The sequence below is a fragment of the Balaenoptera acutorostrata genome, chromosome 3 (assembly GCF_949987535.1).
Source record: "Balaenoptera acutorostrata chromosome 3, mBalAcu1.1, whole genome shotgun sequence".
Classification (NCBI taxonomy): Eukaryota; Metazoa; Chordata; class Mammalia; order Artiodactyla; family Balaenopteridae; genus Balaenoptera; species Balaenoptera acutorostrata.
This window is the reverse complement of record NC_080066.1, coordinates 180189955-180212497: the sequence shown is the minus strand read 5'-3', so window position 1 is coordinate 180212497 and position 22543 is coordinate 180189955. Positions and strand designations below refer to the sequence as shown.

The 22543-nt window shown below is 44.9% G+C and overlaps 1 long non-coding RNA gene across 2 annotated transcripts in view; it reads left to right on the top strand.

Annotated features, from left to right (window-relative positions):
- LOC130707489 (uncharacterized) overlaps positions 1-22013 on the top strand; it is a 39859-nt gene extending 17846 nt beyond the window's left edge. The window contains exons 2-4 of one of the 2 annotated variants that reach the window (XR_009007386.1): positions 11481-11686; positions 18660-19188; positions 21461-22013. This is a non-coding gene — a long non-coding RNA (uncharacterized LOC130707489). Of the gene's footprint in view, positions 1-11480; positions 11687-18659; positions 19189-21394 lie in introns of both variants that reach the window. The other variant, XR_009007387.1, reaches the window with a different exon arrangement.
- The last annotated feature ends 530 nt before the right edge of the window (positions 22014-22543 follow it).

Here is a 22543-nt window from a genome sequence, read left to right as displayed (position 1 = left end):
TTGACTAGGAGGCCACAGGTGGAGGTGGGTGTGGCTTATGAGAAAATGGGTCACTCCCTGAATCCCAAGTGTGCAGGGCTCAAGGAGTTCAAAGTCACAGACCCGGGCTGTTGAGAGAGGTTTTCTGGAGGTGATAAGTGGGGCGCAGAAAGGACTTTCCTGTGTGATGAGAGTGCTGGGAGGCCTGAACTGTGAGCCAGCCCTCCAGGAAGGGCAGCCTAAGCTCAGCGAGCCGGGGGTGCCCAGCGTGCAGAGAAGCACCCAGGCCGCTTGGGAGAGGCCTCCTGCCCACTGCCGCCCAGACAGCCTTCCTTGTCCACGTCTGCTGCAGCCCGAGCAGAATGGCCTCGGGGCCACAGAGCACCTGTAGGCCCTCCTACTTTTTTTTTTTTTTGGCCTCACCACGTGGCTGGCGGGATCTTAGTTCCCCAACCAGGGATCGAACCCGGGCCCATGGCAGTGAAAGCATGGAGTCCTAACCGCTGGACCACCAGGGAATTCCCCACATCTCTGCTGAGTTGACTCTCAAATAGGCAAAGGCCCAAGGCTGCTGTAGCTGAATCCCAATTGTGGTCTGCTTCCCACGCCTCCAGAGAAATGTGCCCCAGCTAGCATTAACCTGTGTGATTGGAGAAGGGCCTTCTGTGGAGCAAATGTGCAAGCCTCAGGGGCAGCAACAGCCACCCGGGGCCGGCGGGTGGGGATGGTGGTGAACCTGCCCTGAGATATGGCAAAACTGCTCTCCCTGGGAAACGTGGGAAGAAGATAAATTTGCACAGTGCAAAGTCAGAATTATAGATCATTATCATTCAGAGAAATGCATGCTTGTTAGTTGTAAGTTCCTTATATAGACAGCAATGACAACCAGATTCACAAAGAATCATCTAGGGCTTCCCTGGTGGCGCAGTGGTTAAGAATCCGCCTGCCAATGCAGGGGACACGGGTTCGAGCCCTGGTCCGGGAAGATCCCACATGCCGCGGAGCAACTAAGCCCGTGCGCCACAACTCCTGAGACTGCGCTCTAGAGCCCACGAGCCACAACTACTGAGCCCGCGTGCCACAACTACTGAAGCTCGTGTGCCTAGAGCCCGTGCTCCACAACGAGAGAAGCCACCGCAATGAGAAGCCCGCGCACCGCAACGAAGAGAAGCCCCCTCTCGCCACAACTAGAAAAAGCCCGCGCACAGCAACGGAGACCCAATACAGCCAAAAATATATAAATAAAATAAATAAATTTATAAAAAAAAAAAAAAAAAAAAAAGAATCATCTAGCAGGCCTCCCTAGAGTCTAAATTGAAGGAAAATGTAATGATTTACTGTTTGTACTTGGAAGGCTTGTGCGGCAGATTGCACGTTCCAGCGTGGTCCCAGCAAGGTTTCCCTTTTTCACAATGTGACAGTGACATTCCTCCCATCCAGAGGTGGGACTTATGTTCCGTTCCCTTGAAACTGGGTGGGTCTGTGACTATGGTGGGGGTAATGCTGGGTGACCACCGAGGCTAGGTCACAAAAGACTTTCTCTTAGGACATTGTATTATACTTAGCACCCAGCTGCCATGCTAGAAGGAAGCCCAGTGCACATGTGGAGGCCATGTGTGGGTGTCCTGGCAGCACCTTCAGCTGAGATCCCAGCTGACAGGCAGCACCAAGCCCAGCTGTGTGAGTGAGGAAGCCGTCAGATGGCTCTACCCCAAGATGCCGACCGCAACTTACCAGCAAGAACACTAGCTGAGCCCAGTCAGCCAGCAGAACCGGGGGAGATGATGATACAATACTCATTGAAAATGCTTATTGTTGTCTTAAGCCACTAAGTTTTGGGGGTGATTCATTACGCAGCAATAAGTAACTGGAAGAGATGGAAACGGTGCTTACAGGAGGCAACTGACCGAATGAACACAATTGATTTCACCCTGTTGTTTGCACATGACGTGCTTGAACATGCACACATACTACTGCCTATTAGAGGCATAATTACACCTGCCCACTTAATTATCAATGAAGCGCTCTGAGATGGGTGGGGGTGGGGTGCTGTAGACATGCAGAACATCCGTGGAGCCCGAGGCGCCAAAGACGATGCAGTGTTCATTAATTAGTTAAGCAGATATTATTAGTTGTGTTTACCTGAGAGGAACAATCTGTGAAATAATAAATCTGCTGATTTCTATCCTTCTCCCTTTGTAGACTGAGTTTTTATTGCTTTGATCCCAACACCAATCAGAAAACTGCAGTGTCTAAATATTGAAATGCTGTGCTTCAGAAAGCTGCTAAGATGTACTGGCAACATGATTTTCTCTCCAGAGCCCTAAGTTTTAGAGAGAAATCCAAATGACTCAGGTCCTTGTGGTCAGGGGTGATGCAATGCGCTCCGTAATGACACCAGGCACCAGCGCTCTCGTGCCTTCTGGGTGCACAGCCGTTGCTCACAACTTCATTAAATCCCTAGGACAACCCTGCAAGATGGTAATGATTATCCCCATGCCCTAGACCCAGGCACCTTTCAGGGGTGGGTCCAGTTTTATGAGTCCTAAAACTTTTAAATTAAGGTGGTTCCTTGAAGGGAAAGAATACATTTTAGAATACAAAGTGAGGTCCAGGGCCTTGGGAGCCAGGGACCCCAAAGGTAAACTGTTTAGCTTCCCCTTAAATGGACCTTTGAGCCTGTAAATGATAACACTGGAATTTGAACTCCTGTCCAATGCAAAGTCCAAGGTATTTCTGGGACACGCCAGTCTTCGTGTCTGATGGGGAACAGCAGGTCAAGTCTAAACTAGGGATGCGGCACTTTCCAAGGAGTTGCGTCTGCAGGACGGGCAGAGCGAGCTGGCCTCTGCTCTCAGCGTGCCTGCTGCAGGGTGGCCGGCTGCTGACAGCATCGCAGTATCTCCAGGGCACCTACCCCATCGTGGGGATCCTCTGGCGGGTCGCTGCCTCTTGGGGATGGCTCCATCCTACTCCCCTGATATCCCTCCCAGGCTGCTGTCTTTTGCTTTCACAGGCGGGCAAAGGGTGTTCCTTGCTGCCTCTAGTTCCCTCCTCCTACCCCTTGAAAGCATTTAAGTGAGAAAGGCAGGGAAGATGTTATTGGCAGGTTCTGTTATTGACAGGGGGCCTTCTCTTCCTTCTGAAAGTAGAAACAGGCTCCATCCGGTCTGGCCGTGGCTGTCTGGTCCCCGCTGGGCACCACGGGCGCCGGGAAGCCCATCTTCCTCCCACGCTTCCCCTGTCCACACCCCTGGTCCGTGAAAGTGCCTCCATGAAAGCAGTTCTTTCTTTTATTGTTGGACGTTGCCCTCCTCTGGCTCCTCCACTGAGCCACCTCTGGGGGAGAATTCAGGGAAGTGGAGCCTATTTCCACACTGCATGCAGGGAGAACACTGTGATCGCTCTTTTGGTCACCCAGGCCCTATGCAAGGGGTTGGCAAACAGTTGTCGGTGTTAGAATCTTTTGGGGGGTCTTGTTAAAACAGAGATTCCTGAGTCTGCTCTGGAGCTTTTATTCAACAGCTGCCCCCGCCACCCCACCTTCAAGGCAGATGTGTACCAAAGTTTGAGAACCCCTGATTTGAATCATTGCTCAGAGCCTCTAGGACTAGGCTTGGGCTCTTTTGCAGTGACACCAAAAGCACTGCCTGGGAGGAAGTGCAAAGCCATCAGGAGCTGCAGAACGAAAAGGTACAGGGAGTAAGGAGAAAAGGGTTTGTCCCCAAACACGGGCAGCCTCCCACTTGGGGCCTCTTAGAAATAAGTAACTCTGGCTTTTTTTTTTTTTTTAACATCTTTATTGGAGTATAATTGCTTTACAATTTAGTTTCTGCTTTATAACAAAGTGAATCAGTTATACATATACATATGTTCCCATATCTCTGGCTTTTTAAACCAAATTGTAGCTGGGCCCCGTGTGCTCCCGGCCCCATCCCCCATCCCCCTGGAAACTCTGAACTTTTCAGAAGGCAGGCATCCCCGGGGGGCGGGGGGCGGGGGGCACGGTACGGGTGTCTCAGCATCAGCCTGTCCAGTGCTTCAACGTTCAAGAGCAGATAGTCAGGAAGCAGGTTTTGGACAAGAGAAGAGCAACTTCTCATGTGTGGGATTCTTCATCTTATTTTTACAACAGCTTTATTGAGGTTTAATCGACTACATTAACTGCACATAATTAAAGTGTAGCATTCAATAAGTTTTGACATAGACACCCACCTGTGAAATCTTCACCATAATCCAGATAAGACAGACCCGGCACCCCCAGAGTTTTCTGTGTCTGTTCGGAGCCCTCCCTCCTGCTTCCCCGGTGCCCACACCCCCAGGCAACCACTGTTCTGCTTTCTGTTACTATATATTACATAGCATGTCCTAGAATTGTATACAAATGGAATCATGCAGTGTGTACATATTTTACATCTGCTTTCTTTCACTCAGCATCATGATTTTGAGATTCATCCAATTTTCAGCATCCTGTTTGTATGTCTTTGGTTCCATTTGCTACAATTTTGTTTGAATTTTTGTGTTCATATGAGAAGTAATGATCTGTCCTTTTCTTCCTTCTTCCCTCCTTTCCTTTCTTTTTTTCTTTTTTTTTTTTTTAAAAATCTTAGTTTTAGTATCAAGGTAATACTGGTCTCATATAAGTTGGGAAATATTCTTTTTCAATTTTCTGGAAGAGTTGGTAGAATGAATATTTCTCCTTTCTTAAATGTTTGGTAGAATTCACCAGTGAAGACATCTGGGCCTGGAGTTTTCCCTGAGGGAAGGTCTGCCACTATAAATGTATTTCTTTAATAGATGAAGGTAATGAAGAGATAATAGATAGATAATAGATAAATCTATTCAGGTTATCTATTTCTTTTTGAGACAACTTTTTTTTTCAGGATGTTTAATCTTTTATTTCTTGGAACCATCCCGTGTCTAAGTAGACGGTATTCAATAAATATTGATGGACTGATCCAAATCATCCAACAACAACAAAAAATATTCCTTTATGAGACAGAAATATTTGCATTTATATTATCGAAGTTTTTCAATAGACAGCATTCAAATAAAGGGATTTCTAGTTAATTCTAAATTAAATGAATCCTATCCTAAACAACTTTGATAGTTTGTGTCAATCAAGAAATTTGTGCATTTAATCTCAATTGTCTAATTTATGGGTGTAAGTTGTTCATAACGTTCCCTTTTTATCCTTTTAATATTTGTGGAGTCTTTGGTGATATCGCCTCTCTCATTCCTGATTTTGGTAATTTGTGTCTTTCTTTTTTTTTCCTGATCAGTCTGGTGAGAGGTTTATTCATTTTATTGATTTTCCCAAAGAACAGCTTTTGGTGTCATCGATTTTATCTATGGTTTTTTCTGTTTTCTATTTCAATGATTTCCATTTTAAACATATTGTTTCCTTTCTTTTAAGTTAAATTTGCTCTTCTTTCTTTGGTTATTAAAGTGGATGCCGAAGTCATCAATTTAAAATTGTTCTTCTTTTCCAGTCTAGGCACTGAATGTTATACATTTCCCCCAAAGTACTGTTTTAAGAGTATATTAATCTCCTCAAGCTGCCATAACAAGATACCACAGATTGGGTGGCTTAAAAACAGAAATTTATTTTCTCACAGTTCTGGAAGCTGGATACCCAAGATCAAGGTGCCATTAGGGTTGGTTTCTGGTTTTATAATTCCATTTTAATTCCTTTGTTGATTTTTTGGCTACAAGCCTTTTTTTGTTATTTTAGTGGCTATTTTCGGCTTACTGTGTACATGTTTAACTTATCACCATTTACCTTCATGTGGTGTTATATCATGTATATCCATGTATATTATAAGAAACTTATAATAATATATCACTATATCTCCCCTCATGGCCTTTACGTTGTCATACATTTTATTTGTACATACGTTATAAAATCCTACAACACATCATTTTGATTTTGTTTAGATAATAAATTATATTTTTTAAAAATTTAAATAATACAAAAAAACTTAACTATGAACCCATGTAGTTAACATTTGTGCTCTTCATTCCTTTCCGTAGATCCATATTTTTACCTGATATCATTTTCCTTCTACATAAATGACATCCTTTAACATGTCCTATAGTACACATCTGCTAGTAAATTCTTTAAGCTTGTGTGTATGTCTGAAATTATATTTATTTTTCTTTCATTAAAAATCTATTTTTTCTGGGTGTAGACTTCTAGATTGGCAGTTCTTTCTTTCAGTTCTTTAAAGAGGTTGCTCTACTGTCTTCTTGCATGAATTATTTCTGGCAAGAAGTCTGCTGCCATTCTTACTTTTGTTCCTCTGTACATGGTGTATTTGTTCTCCTCTGGTTGCTTTTAAGATTTTCTCCTTATTACTGGTCTTGACCAGTAATTTGATTATGATGTGTCTTGATAGAGTTTTCATCATGTTCTTTGGACTTCAGATTTGTTGAGATTTCTGGATTTGTGGGTTATAGTTATCATGAAATTTGGAAGATTTGGGGCCATTTAAATACTTTTCTGAACTCCTCTTTTGGGGACTTTAATTATATGTATGTTAGATCACTAGAAGTTGTCCCATAGGTCACTGATGCTCTTTTCATTAAAAATTTTTGTTTTTTTTCTCTGTGTTTTATTTTGGATAGTTTCTGTTGTTATGTCTTTGAGTGAACTAATCTTTCTTTTTTAATGTCGATCTGCTGTTAATTTCACCCAATGTTCTTTTCATTTCATGCATTATAGTTTTCATCTCTAAAAAGTTGATTGGGTCTTTTTTATGTCTTTCATGTCTCTATATAACATATGGAATACAGTTTTAATAACTGTTTTAATTGTCTGCTAATTCTAACATCTTTCTTAGTTCTCAGTTGATTTTGATTAATTGAGTATTCTCCTCTTTATGGTTTCTGGCTTTTTTGCATGTTTGGAAATTTTTGATTGGATGCCAGATATTGTCCATTTTATCTTGTTGGGTACTAGATATTGTGTATTGCTACAAATATTGTTGAGCTTTCTTTTGGAATACAGTTAAGTTGCTTAGACACAGTTTGATCCTTTCTGGGCTTGCTTTTATGATATGTTAAGGGGGTCCATAGTAGCTTTTATTTTAGGACTAATTATTTCCCAAGGAGGGAAGACCTTCCTGATTACTTTACCCAATGCTCCATGAACTGTAAGTTTCCAGTCTGGCTGGTTGGAACAGACACTATTCCTAGCCCTATGTGAGTGCCAGGCACTGTCACCACTAATCCTTTCAGATGGCTTTTCCCCCAGCCTTGCGTTGTTTTCTCAGAGGCAAGTCCTGATAAAATTCCCTGCTGAATGCTTGAGGGGGACTCTTTGCAGATCTCTGGCTTCTGTCTCTATGCAGCTCTCTCTTCTCTCATACTCTGTCCTGAGAATTCTAGCCATCTTAGTCTCCCTGGACTCTCAACTCTGTTTTCTCAACTCAAGGAGAATGCCAAGTTCCACCTGGGTACCCCTTTCTGTGCCATGGCCTGGGAACTCTCTGGAGGAAATAAACTAGGGTAATTGTGGGGTTCACTTCATTTGTTTTCACATTCTCAAGGATTATTGTGTTTTGTTGCCTGAAATCCAGTGAGTTTAGAACTCTTATTTCTTATATTTGGTCCAGTTTATTTTGGTTGTTTCAAGCAGGAGGGTAAATCCAGTTTCTATTTCTCAATCTTGTTTGGGAGTGAAAGTTTCCACCTTCTTTTAAAGTTGAAAATACTCTTCCAGTTATAAAATGAGTTCACACTCATTGAAAAATAAATTGGAAAATAAGAAATATATAAAGAAGAAAATAAAAATCACTCCTAATGTCATCATTCATCCATAACCAATGTTAACGTTTTGGTCTGTATTCTGTCATCTTTTTTCTGTGCATATGTGTACATGTAGCAGGGTCACAAGACCACTCACAGTACATCAGATGTGCAAAGAAAACAGAGCTTCTTTATTTTCCTACTTAATTAATCTGAGCTTTCTTGAGAGGTACCATCTGCTGGGTAATAAGAAGGGGGGAAAACAGGAGTCCATTCTAGTAACATTAGTCTAACAATAATTTAAACAATTCTTTGAGAAATTCATCATTCTTAGGCTGAAATGCTTGACCAATCAGATTTCTTACTGCTCCCATCCTTGACTCCTCTACTCGGGATTGTAGCTGGTGTTTGGGGGGAGGGCTGTAGGATTTCTGGGTCCTCTTGGTAGCCAGGAAGAAGGGGTCCTCTGGTCTACTCCTATTCTCCAGGTTCTCCCTGGTTTGGACTGCAAAGTAGTTGGTCTGGATGCTCCCTGGAATGGTGGCCGCTGAGGGGCCACGATAATAGGAGACCAGCCCACGTAGGGATCATGTAGGGTCTTGTGGGCCATTGTAGGGACCTTAGCTTTCATCCCAAGTGAAACAGAGGCGCCATTGGAGGGTTTCTCTGCGGTGGTAAGAGATAAAATCCTGACTGAAATGGATTCAAGAGAAAATGGAAGAAAATAATTGGAAATAGTAAAAATGGATACTTTCAAAGAGTCTTACTGAAAAGAGGAGGGAAGTGGAATGAGGGATCAAGAGTTTTTTTGTGTTTGTGTTTTGTTTTAATGGGAGATAATGGGAGTTATCCAATAGAGAGGGGAATGAGGGCTGGTAGAAAGTTGCTGAAGTGTGGGGAACTGGTACACAAGTGGGGGGTTGGGCTTAGGGCACAGCCAGGGTATGGTAGGACAGGCAGCTGGCCAGATGTTCTCCTTGGATGGCTTCCCTTTCTCACTGAAATAGGAAATAAGTTCATCAGCTGAGTGCAAAGTCTTGAAATGGGGAAGGAGGTGTTGGGGTTTTGGGGGGAACAGAGTGGACATGTAGTAGGATTGCCACTCTGCACTGAGGGTGTACTTGAGTGAGACCAGTCACAATGTTTGCAAGTTTTCCTTCATCCTCATTCAACTTAACAGGTGCTGCCATGACGTTATATTTAACCAAGTTCAAGGTTTTCCCAGGCAAATACAGTAAAGAGAGAGACAGGTGAGGGATCTGAAGATCTGCATGAGACAGGAGCTGCGATGATGGCCCATTGAGTCCCAGCTGGGGAGGAAGGGGAGTGAGGACATGAGGTGGAGGGGGGGAAGTTAAAAAGTGGGGAGAACAATTAATGACGTGTAGAGCTCAGTGGATATGAAAGTTGTTGGCGTACTACGTTGTCGGTGGGAACATAAATTGGTATGGCCACTGTAGAAAATGGTATGAAGGTTCCTCAAAAAATTAAGAATAGAGCTATCATGTGATCCAGCAATCTCACTTCTGGGTATATATTTAATTTTAATGAAATCAGTATCTCAAAGAGATATCTGTATTTCCATGTTCATTGCAGCATTATTCACAATAGCCAAGATGTGGAATCAACGTGTCCATCAAAGGATAAATGGATAGAGAAAACGTGATATACATATAAATATATACATATGTTTATGTATATATATATGCATGCATATAAAATTCAGCCATATAAAGAAGGAAATCCTGTCATTTGTGATAACATTGATGTACCTGGAATACATTATGCTAAGTGAAATAAGCCAGGCATAGAAAGACAAATACTGCAATATCTCACTTATATGTGGAATCTAAAAAAGTCAAACTCATAGAAGCAGAGAGTAAATGGTGGTTATCAGGGGCCGTGGAATGGGGTAAATGGGGGGATGTTGGTCGAAGGGTACAAAGTTTCGGTTATGCATGATGAATAAGTCTGATTTAGTTAATAATACTGTATTGTGTACCTGAAATTTGCCAAGAGAGTAGATCTTAAATGTTCTCATCTCACACACACACACACACCCCAAACCCCCCAAATCTATGTGGAGTGGTGGATGTGTTAATTAGTTTGATTTTAGTAACAATTTCACAATGTGTACATATATCAAAACATCACATTGTACACTGTATGTGTATATATATATATATATATATATATAATTCTTGGGCTTCTCTGGTGGCGCAGTGGTTGAGAATCCGCCTGCCAATGCAGGGGACACGGGTTCGAGCCCTGGTCTGGGAAGATCCCACATGCCGCGGAGCAACTGGGCCCGTGAGCCACAAAAAAAAAAAAAAAAAAAAAAAAAAAAAAAAAAAAAATTCTTATTTGTCAGTTATACTTCAATAAAGGTGGAAAACGTTTTTTAAATCTGAGACTAATTGAGGCTTCAAAAAATTATTAGTGAGAAAATAAAAACAAAAATAAACAAATGGGACCTAATGAAACTTAAAAGCTTTTGCACAGCAAAGGAAAACATAAACAAGACGAAAAGACAACCCTCAGAATAGGAGAAAATATTTGCAAATGAAGCAACTGACAAAGGATTAATCTCCAAAATATACAAGCAGCTCAGTGTCAAAAAAAAAGCAACCCAATCCAAAAATGGGCAGAAAACCTAAGTAGACATTTCTCCAAAGAAGATATACAGATTGCCAACAAACACATGAAAGGATGCTCAATGTCACTAATCATTAGAGAAATGTAAATCAAAACTACAATGAGGTATCACCTCACACCAGTCAGAATGGCCATCATCAAAAAATCTACAAACAGTAAATGCTGGAGAGGGTGTGGAGGAGAAAAGGGAACCCTCTGTTGGTGGGAATGTAAATTGATACAGCCACTATGGAGAACAGTACGGAGGTTCCTTAAAAAACTAAAAATAGAACTACCATACGACCCAGCAATCCCACTACTGGGCTTATACCCTGAGAAAACCATAATTCAAAAAGAGTCATGTACCACAATGTTCATTGCAGCTCTATTTACAAGAGCCAGGGCATGGAAGCAACCTAAGTGTCCATCGACAGATGAATGGATAAAGAAGATGTGGCACATATATACAATGGAATATTACTCAGCCATAAAAAGAAATGAAATGGAGGTATTTGTAATGAGGTCATACAGAGTGAAGTAGAGACTGTCATACAGAGTGAAGTAAGTCAGAAAGAGAAAGACAAATACCATATGCTAACACATATATATGGAATCTAAAAAAAAAAAGGTTCTGAAGAACCTAGGGGCAGGACAGGAATAAAGACGCAGACATAGAGAATGGACTTGAGGACATGGGGAGGGGGAAGGGTAAGCTGTGACGAAGTGAGAGAGTGGCATGGACATATATACACTACCAAATGTAAAATAGATAGCTAGTGGGAAGCAGCCGCATAGCACAGGGAGATCAGCTCCCATAGCACAGGGAGATCAGCTCGGTGCTTTGTGACCACCTAGAGGGGTGGGATAAGGAGGGTGGGAGGGAGACGCAAGAGGGAGGGGGTATGGGGATATAGGTATATGTATAGCTGGTTCACTTTGTTATACAGCAGAAACTAACACACCATTGTAAAGCAGTTATTCTCCAATAAAGATGTTAAAAAAATTATTAGTGAGATATTTTATGTTTTTTTCTGTACTAAGTCTTTGAAATCTTTGTATCTGGATGTGTATCTTGTGTGTATGTCGCACTGACAGCACATCTCATTTTGGACCAGCAGTGTTTCAAGAGGCTGCGGCCACTGCCTTGGACAGAGGGAATGACCATGGGTGGGAGTGGCCGAAGAGGAGTGGAGATGAGATCGTCGGAGGAGCGGAGGTCAAGCAAGGGAGACATCATCTCTGTGGATTTCAGATCACCAAGAATTAGGACAGGAGAGGCTTAGAGCGGGTGAAAATGAACCATGAGTGAAAATTTCTCGGACAGGTAAGAGGGACCAGGGATTTGTAGATAACCACAGGCAGGACCTGGAGTGTTTGGGGAAGGTGGGAGGGATGATAATCTGAAAGTAACCATGAGGAACGAGGAGGACACTACCGAGAGCTGGTCTGTCTGGACACAGACCACGAAGATGGGGAGAACTTGCACAGGAGAGATGCTCCCATAAGGTTTTGCTCATCTCCTAATCCAACCCCATCTCCCATCCCTCCTCCATTCCTCCTCATTGGGCTCTCTGGAACTTAACCTTATGGGGACTAGAGTCCCAAGAGATGACCCAGGAATCCTGGGCTTCTTTGGTGGATGAGGAGAACCGGGATGAAAACACTCTCTTTTGGCTTGATTTGTAGCATTTGCCCTTTTCTGTGGTGTAAATACTCTCACCATGGCTTGTTTCAAGTTACCAATGGTTTAACAACCGGCTTGCAGAATGCCTGCCCCAAAATCGAACAATTGGCTCTTGTAAGCTGGTACAAACCGGTTCCGGCAGCAGACCACTGGATACAGGGTCTGGTGGTCTCCAAAGCACACAGGATAGATCCTGGTGGTCTCCAAAGCACACAGGATAGATCCTGGTGGTCTCCAAAGCAGATGGCATGGAAGGATGTGACAGCAGAAGCTGGAGGTGGGGGGTGGGAGGCATGGAGGTCTTACAAGAATGATGGAGAAGCGGGTTGCATCTTTTTTTTTTTTTTTTTTTTAAAGTAAAGTCTAAGCTGAATTCTGGGGAAGGGCTGGGAGGTGGTACTTTTATTTTTTGTTTTGTTTTTTTATTTTTTATTTATTTATGGCTGTGTTGGGTCTTCGTTTCTGTGCGAGGGCCCCCTCTAGCTGCGGCAAGCGGGGGCCACTCTTCATCGCGGTGCGCGGGCCTCTCACTATCGCGGCCTCTCTTGTTGCAGAGCACAGGCTCCAGACGCGCAGGCTCAGTAATTGTGGCTCACGGGCCTAGTTGCTCCGCATCATGTGGGATCTTCCCAGACCAGGGCTCGAACCCGCTTCGCCTGCATTGGCAGGCAGACTCTCAACCACTGCGCCACCAGGGAAGCCCCTGGGTTACATCTTTAACTGACTTTTAATGTGCATTTTACTGTATCTTTGTGATGAGTCACCCAGATCCCTCTTCCTGGAAGGACCTTCACCCCAGCTGCTGGGAATGTCTTCAGCTCAGTCCTTCAGGGATTGCTCAGCTGTAGAGCCACCTTGCCCAAAGTCCTGACCCTTCTCGGGGCAGACTTATGCAATGACACATCAGCATGGGGTTATAACATCAGCCAACTCCACCCACCTCAGGACGACTCTCCAGGGACCATTCCAGCTCACGCATACCCTGTGGGAGCCGCCACTGGGTCTGCTTTGCAATTTCCCTCTCCCCGTGCCCTGTGCTTCCCTCCCTTCCCATCCACAGGTATCGATCCCAAGGCCAGTCCCTAATAAACATCCCATCTCAGACTCTGCTTTCCAAAGAACCCTCCTGGCAATGCTCACTCCATAGAGATGAATTCAAAAGAGCCAGTTTGATAGGGTGGAAAGGTGCCTCGTATGAATTTGCCACTTTGATCACTGGGGGGTTGAATCTTTTTAAAAAGGCATTGGCTGAATTACTTCCTTTGTAGATTGCCTTTTTGAATTACTTCGTTTGCCTGTTTTTCTATTAAGGTGTTTGTCGCTTTTTTAGGGGTGAGAGTGCCTATGTGTGTTACCGTCATAAAGATATTCATCTTTGCTTTCTGTATGTGTTTCACATAATGTTCTCAGCCTTCCCAGTCTGTGGCGTGTGGTTCTTTTGTGGTTAAGAGCACAGACTTGGTCACAGTGACCTACCACTTCCTAACTGTGTAACTTTGGGTACATTCCTTTACATACCAGAGGCTTTGTTTTTTCATCTATAATTGGGGATGATATTAATACTCTTTAGGTTTGTTTTAGGGATTGAATGAGTTAATAATGTCCTTATAACAGTGCCTGGAATACAATGTATCTGAGATAATTATTTGCTTTTTTATTAGTATCTATATTATTTTTTTCTTATTGGCCATACAGAGATCACATTTTATGTAGTAAAAGCTATCTTTTATAGGTTTTGCCTTTGAAGTCATATTCAGGAAAAGCTTCTTTATTTTAAGATTATATAAATATTTACCACCATTTTCTATTAGCTGCACATTATGATTTCATTTAAAATCTTATACCCATCCAGAATCCAGAGTGTATTTTGATGTGAGGTTTAAGATTGTGTGTAGATACATAGTTCTTGGGCGCCCAACGTTTCTTTAAGGAACTGTATTAGCATTCTCCAGAGAAATGGTACCAATAGGATATTTATGTACATAAAAGGGGATTTATTATGAGGACTTGGCTCACCCAATTTTGGAGGCTGGGAAATCCCACAGTCTGCTGGAGAGCTAGTGGTGCAATTCAGTTCGAGTCTAAACACCTGAGAACCAGGGAGCTGACGGTGTAAATCCCAGTCTGAGGGCAGGAGGAGACGGCAAGGGATGTCCCAGCTCAACAGTGAGCCAGGGAAAAAAAAGGGAGAAATACCTCCTCCATCCACCTCTTGTTCTATTCAGGCCCTCAATGGACTGGACGATTCCCATCCACATTATAGAGGGCAAATTTCTTTACCAAGTCCACTGATTCAAATACTAATTTCATCCAGAGACACCCTCACGGACACCACTGGAAATAATGTTTAATCTGGGCCAGTCAAGTTGACACGGAATTAGCCATCACAGGTTCATTCTTTGTCAACCTGGCATCATACAGACCTCCTAAAACCATACTTTATCTCCAAATAAATAATAACAAGGTCATAATTCTGCCTAACACAATATAACTATCCTGTATACAACAGAAAAACCAACTCCTTCCCCAGAAGAGGAGGTAAAGTCCTTGAGTGATGTTTACTCTTCTCCCTGATATCCTGTAACTTACATACTATGATGTAAAATGAACAATACTTCACCACTGTGATACAAAGTCAATACATCTTATAATATATGATAAGGGAATAAGAGAGGAAAGAAAACCCACGCACATATTCATAGCAAAATAAGGAGGAAATACTCATGACAATAACAGTCCTTGTTTTTGTAACTGGTCACATGATCACAGCTGGTATTTACAATGACCTCCTTCCATTCACCGTTCTGTATTCCCTTTGCCTTCAGTAAGCCCCTTAGCTGGTCATAGGTCTTTATATGGTGGGGTGACCCAAACCTTCATTCATGAAGGGTCTGGGCCATCGGTAGTCCTGCCTGGCTGGGGTTGTTGCAGTTTCCCGTGAACACTAATCACAGAGACCCCCTAAGGGATCTCCTGTGTTCCAGACGTACCCTTGCCCGCACCCACTGTGGAGTCGGAGTCCAATTTCCCCTTGAGGTCAGGATCAATCCCCCAGCCAGCACCATAACTCTCTTCTTTGCCTGTTGATTCAGAGGCAGGAGGGGCCCAAGAAGGCTGGGCGACAGTCTTAACTTCCAGTTCAGTGGCATCATTATTGTGTCTCCTGGCGGAAGCACTCCTCCCTCTTGAAGTAAGACCTTTAGGCCAGCAGGTCACAAAGCTGTGGGATCAGGAAACACAGTCTTGCTAGTGGATCACCAGGGGTATAGTGGGAGGTACCATTCCCATTTCCACACCTTCATTCCTGGACTTGTGAATCCTGGCTACCGGAGGAACAGCTCTGCATATTAGATGCTGATCCAGAGCATGTACAGCCTTCTGGAAGACCTTGCTCCAGCCCTGCAAAATACTGCTACCTAACTGCACTGTGATTAAGTCTTTAAGGGGCCGTTCCACTCCACTATCAAGCCAGCTGTTTTAGGATGGCGGGGAACATGGTAAGAGCAGTGAATCCTATAAGCTTGGACCCATTGCTGTACTTCTTTGCTGTGAAGTGAGTTCCTTGATCAGAAGCAATGCTGTGTGGAGGCTTTCTGTGAGTCCATCGATGGTAGTTTTGGCAGAACCATTGCATGCAGAGAAGGCAAATCCATATCCAGAGTAAGCGTCTATTCCAGTAAGAACAAAACACTGCCCCTTCCACAGTGAAAGTGAGTCAACGTAGTCAACCTGCCACAGGTCGCCGCTGGCTGATCTCCCCAGGGAACGCTGCCACATCAGGGGATCAGTGTTGGTCTCTGTGGCTGGCCGACTGGGCACTCTGCCAGACTGTAGCCCCATCGGCTGTGGTGAGTGAACTCCATGTTGCTGGGCCCACACAGAGCCTCCATTCCTGCCACCATGGCCACTCTGTTCATGAGCCTATTGGGTGATGAGAGGGGTGGCTGGGGAAAGAGACCACCATTTGATTATTAAAATCTAATCACTTGATTATTAAAATTCTCCTTTGCTGAAGTCATCCTTTGGTGAGATTCACAGGAGGCACAAATATTTTCATGTTTTTTGCCCATTCAAAGAGGACTACACTTATACCTCCTCCCCGAATTGGTCACCAATTTTCCAATCATATTCCTTCCAAGTCTCTGACCATCAGCCAAGCCCCTGGCCACGGCCCATGAAGTGGTGTATAATCACACACCTGGACATCTCTCCTTCCAAGCAAAGTGCACGGCCAGGTACTCTGCCGGAAGTTCTGCCCACTGAAAGGAGTTCCCTTCGCCCGGTCCTTCAGGGGCGTCCCAGAGAGGGGCTGCAGAGCTGCAGCTGCCCACTTTCTGGCGGCGCCTGCATCTCGTGCAGACCCATCTGTAAACCGGGCTGGATACTCCTCTCCCTCCGTCAACGGGTGGTAGAGAACTCCCCATGAGGCCACAGTTGCGGGCTGGGAAGAGAAGGCAGTGTAGCAGAAGTGGGGACCGTGGGTATTCGGGCCACTTCTTCATGTAACTTACTTGTGTCTTGGGGGCCTGCTCAGACCCGATCACCCATACATCCTTTCCATTTGATGATGGCGTGTTGCTATGCGTGCCCAGCTTTATGGCTTGGTGGGTCACCCAGTTCATGATGGGCAGCTCAAAAGACATGGTAACTTGGTGGCCCATGGTCAAGCATTCAGTATCCACTAGGACCCAATAGCAGGCCAAGAGCTGTCTCTCCAAAGGAGAGTAGTTATCTGCGGAGGATGGCAGGACCTTGCTCCAAAATCCTAAAGGCCTGCGCTGCAATTCACCTATAGGGCCTGCTAAAGGCACCAAACAGCATCACCTTTTGGCACTTGAGGTACAACTGGATCTGCTGGCAGTGGCAGAGCAGCCCGGATGGCAGCCTGGACCTGCTGCAGAGCCTTCTTTTGTCCTGGGTCCCACTCAGAACTAGAGTCCGGGTCACTAGGTGAATCAGCCAGAGCAGCACATCCAGATGAGGACCATGCTGCCTTCAAAATCCAAGGAGGCCCACGAGGCATTGTGCCTCTTTCTTGGATGCAGGAGGGGTCGGATGCAAGAACTGGTCCTTCACCTTAGAAGGGATATCTCAGCATGTCCCATCCCACTGGACCCCTAGAAATTTCACTGAGGTAGAAGGCCCCGAGTTTTATTTGGAATTACTTCCCACCCTCTGACATGCACATATCTTACCAATAAGTCTAGAGAAGTTGCTACTTCTTGCTCACCAGGTCCAATCAGCATAATGTCAGCAATATAATGGACCAGTGTGATGTCCTGTGGAAGGAAAAGCAGGCAATGTCCCTGTGAACTAAATTACGACCTAGGTGGGAGATCTGATCCACCTCTGAGGTCGGCCAGTGCAGGTGTGCATGCCCTCGTCAGCTGAGAGCATCTGGCTTCTGCTAGACCTCAGGGACAGGAATGGAGGAAAAGGCATTTGCCAGGTCAACAGCTGCACACCAAGTGCCCGGGGATTTGGTAATTTGCTCAAGCAATGAAACCACATCTGGTGCAGCAGCTGCGATTGAGTCACTACCTGGCTAAGCCAACGACAATTCACTGTTGTTCTCAAGATCCATCTGTCTTGGGGCTTCCCTGGTGGCGCAGTGGTTAAGAACCTGCCTGCCAGTGCAGGGGACATGGGTTCGAGCCCTGGTCCGGGAAGATCCCACATGCCGCGGAGCAACGAAGCCTTTGTGCCACAACTACTGAGGCCACGTGCCACAACTACTGAAGCCTGCGCCTAGGGCCCATGCTCCACAACTAGAGAAGCCACCGTAATGAGAAGCCTGTGCACCACAACGAAGAGGAGCCCATGCTCGCTGCAACTAGAGAAAGCCTGTGCTTTTTGCAGCCAAAAGAAATACATTTATATATATATAAAAAAGATCCATCTGTCTTCGCACAGGCCAAATAGGTGAGCTGGATGGGATGTGGTGGGAATCAGCACCCAGCATCTTTCCGATCTTTGATGATGGCATCAATCTCCGCATCCCTCCGGGATGTGTGGTGGTATGGGTTCACTGTTTTCCTGGGTAGAGGTGGTTCTAGTGTCTTCCGCTTGGCCTTTCCCACCCTCATAGCCCACACTCCACAGGTCAGGGAACCTACATGCGGATTCTGCCTGCTGCTCAGGGTGTCCTTTCCAATTACGCATGGGACTCGGAAGTTAACCACAGGATGGGCTTGGAGACCCACTGTGAGACAGACTTGAGCTAAAGGTCCATTGACCACCGGACCTCTGCAAGCCCCTAGTCTGACGGGAGGGTGACACTTGGGGTCTCCTGGAATCAGTCCAGAGCCAGTGTCCAGTAGTCCTCAAAAGGTCTGATTATTCCCTTCTCCCAGTGTGTATTTACCTGGGGGAAGGCTGGGAGAAAGCCTAACATGCTACCTTTCAGTAGTGCACAGGGTCCTTCCTCACGGGGATCTGGCCTCCCCTTCATTCAGGGGTTCCTGGGTCTGTAAACTGCCTCAAGTCTGGGAATCCATTTAGGGGCCATGACTCTGCTTTTATGATTGTGGTCAGACGTGTGTTCACTTGACCTGGAAATGTTTTATTTATTTATTTATTTATTCGTTCATTCATTCATTTATTGGCTGTCCAGGGTCTTAGTTGCAGCACACAGGATCTTCGTTGAGGCACGCGGGATCTTTAGTTGCGGCATGCGGGATCTATTTCCCTGACCAGGGATCGAACCTGTGCCCCCTGCATTGGGACCGCTGAGTCTTAACCACTGGACCACCAGGGAAGTACTGACCCAGAAATGTTCTGCTGATAGACACCAGGTAAGAACCGAGGGCTTCCTGTTTCCCTTCTAGAAACATCATGACCTCTGCGCCAGCTTATTGGTCTCGCGAGTCAGACCATTCTCACCGCGGCTTTGACTCTGCGTCCACTGCGGTCACCACGCCCCCCTTGCCAGTGGCTGGTGAGTGCCGCCATTGGCCCCTGGCAACCCGGGGTCCAATACTCCCCATTGCATTTAGATTTCCCAACTTAGTGACTCCAGTTCCCAGGGAGGTCTGGTCTACAGAGAAGGACAATCACAGAGCCCTGCAAGGATGGTGGGTCTCCGTCACCTACTGATTCTTCACAGCCTCGGTGAAAGCTGTCTTCTGACCCTCCCACTGTGGGTGAGTATATCTTAAATGATAAAGCCACTCTAACCTCCCAGTCTACCTAGGCCTTTGAGCCCTTTTCTGTACATTCAAGCAAAGAATAATTTAATTCCCTCAGGTTTGGGCTAACTTTTGGTCCGTGTTGGAGCCATTAGAGCCCTTTCTAACATTCCAAGCTGCTACATAAATGCGGAATATCTGCGTAGTGAGTCCACATCAAAAAATTCAGCCTGAACAACCATATATTCCTTCCCCTGTACCCCACACCCTTAGTATCGATTCCCACACGTGCTCCTGGTTTCTGTCTATAAATTAGGAAACTCACGTAGTTCTCTTGGAACGCAGTGCACCCCCTCCTGAGTCACACTTTGTACCCCATCTTTAGGGCCCTGCTGGGACTAGAGTCTAGTTATTGGTCTAGAAGCAAAGAGGGTTGATGGGGTGGGTCCTGAGGGGAATCAGGCAGCTGGTCGTTTCCTAGGCATGTAGGCTTCATCCCCTCTGATGGAGGTGGAAAGTCCGCTACCTCTACCCTGGAGAGGCCAGTACCCCTGCAAGGTGAGCAGACCCCGCCACTGGTAGAGAAGACTCAAAAGAACTTGGGGGTTCAGTGTTCCTAGTTCATCAGGGTCTCTCCACACGTCCTCATACTCTCCCAGTCAACGCCCTCACTTTATTGTTTTTTTGAAAGCATATAAGAATGTACCTTTATTTAAATAAATAGTGCGCAATATCCAAATATATTAACATTATTATAGAATGATTTTCAATTGTCGTCTAAGACAATTATGTAAATCAAGCTCTACATTTAATATTAACAAGCCTTCGTGGTTTTCCTGTTTGTTTTTTTTAAACTTTTTAATTTTATATTGGAGTATAGTTGATTAACAATGTTGTGTTAGTTTCAAGTGTACAGCAAAGTGATAACGCCCTCACTTTAACAGGAAGGAGATGCCCTGTGAGGCTGGGAGTTCAATTTGCTTTGTAATTCAGCCAACCACAGGATGAACTGCTGTTTGATTTTTAGCAGTTCCAGCCCCGCAGCTCCAGAAGATGACCATCTCCTTCAGGGCACACGTGGAAACTCTTAGGTCATTTTTGCGGATTGGAGGATGCCCAACCCCCATTGGGGAGGGAACTCTGCTTGACTGAGTCCATTGATTCAAGTGGTAATCTCATCCAGAAACACCTCCCAGACACACCGGAAAGAATGTTTAACCAGGACACCTCCTGGCCAGTCAGGGTGACACAGAAAATTAACCATCACAGAACCCGACTGGTCCCCATTTTATTTAAACTTTTAAATAAACCTTTTATTTGAGGATAGTTTTACAGCTACAGGATTATTAAAAAAAATCGTCCAGAGAGTTCTTGTAAACTCCACATGGTGTCTCTTATTCTTGACATCTTATATCAGCATGGTACATTTGTCACAATTATTGAGCTTATATTGGCATATTGTTATTAACCAAATTCCATACTTCATTCACATTCTCTTAGTTTTTCCCTAATGTCCTTTTCCCATTCCAAGATCCCTCCCAGGACGTTACATTACATTCAGTTGTCATGGCTACCTAGGTTCCTCTTGGCTGTGACAGTTTCTTAGACTTTCCTTGTTTTTATGACCTTGACATTTGAGGATGACTGGCTGAGTATTTTGTAAGATATCTGTCAACTGTAAGATGTTTTCCTCATGATGACACAAGGGTTATGGGACTGGGGAAGGACGACCACGGAGGTAAAGTTTCACTTCCATCACGTCGTACCGAGGGTACATGCTATCAACATCCTGGTTGATGTGGACCTTGATAATCCGGCTGAGATAATGTTTGTCAGGTTTCTCCTGACAAAAAATAAATAAATTACCTCCCCCTTCCCACACCGTGGTCTTTGGAAGGAAGTCACTGTGCAGCTGACACTTGACACTTGAGGAGTGGGGAGCTGTGCCCCGCCTCCTTGAGGGTGGAGCAGCTACGTAAATTATTTGGAATTCTTCTGCATGGGAGATTTGTCTCTTTCCCCACATTTATTTATTCAATCATTTATTTGTATCCATATGGACTCATGGATCTTTATGTTCTACTTCGGGTTATAATCCAACGCTAGGTTATTTATTTTCTTGCTCAATTTGTTCCAACTTTGGCCGTTGGGAGCTCTTTCAGTTGGCTCCTGGGTGCCTTTGTGTTCACTTTGGGGTTTTTTTTTTTTTTTTTTTTTTGAGCTGCCCACTCCACACCCCAGGTGTGGCCTTGGCGTCTGAGCTCCTCTGCACCTTGACCTCCTGCAGGAGGTGCTCCCCTTCCACGGAAGTTGCTGAAGGGGACGCCGAGCTTACCTGGCGTGGCTGCAGCCGCCATGCTGGTGAGGAGTTACCCCAGGACAGAGCCACGTCGAGGAGAGAGGAGCCAGGAGAGGCAGATGCAGAAAGAGGGACAGAAAGAAAGAGCTGGACAACTCCTGGGTCCTGTGGTACCCGGGTCTCGGTCTGTTCAGTTATCGACCTAAGACATTTTCTTTTTGTTTAAAGTGGTTTCTTTTTGACCGGTGGTCCGGTGGTAAAGAATCCACCTTCCAATGCAGTGGATGTGGGTTCGATCCCTGGTCGGGGAACTACTATCCCACATGCTGCGGGGCAACTAAGCCTGTGCACCGCAACTACTGAGCCCGCGCGCCTCAACTACTGAGCCCGCGCGCCTCAACGAGAGAGCCCGCGTGCTGCAACTACAGAGCCCACACACTCTGGAACCCTCGCCACAACTAGAGAGAGAAAACTCGTACGCCACAACTAGAGAGAAGCCCACGTGCTGCAACAACAGATTTCGTATGCCTCAACGAAGATCCTGCATGCTGCAACTAAGACCTGACGTAGCCAAAAAAAAAAAAAAAAAAATAGTAATAATAAATAAACTAACTAACTAACTAAATAAATAATACATATTAAAAAAATGAAGTGGTTTAATTTGAGTTCCTGTCACTTGTAACAAAATGATTTAATAGATAAGGCTTTGTTATGGGCTGTGTTTTAGTCTGCTTGGTCTGCCATAAAATAAAACAAAACAAAACCCCACAGGCTGGGTGGCTTAAACAACAACACTTTATTTTCTCAGTTCTGGAGGCTGGAAGTCCAAAGTCAATGTGCCTCCAGGGCTGGTTTCTGGTGAGGCTGCTCTTCCGAGCTTGCAGACATTGCCTTCTTGCTGTGCCTTCACGTAACTTTTTTCAGTGTGTGCGTGGAGAGCGAGAGAGGGAGAGAGGTATCTCTGGTGTCTCTTCCCTTTCTTATAAGGACACCAGCCCTACAGGATTAGGGCCCTACCCTTTGGCCTCATTTATCCTTAATTACTTCCCTAAAGGCCTAACTCCAAATATA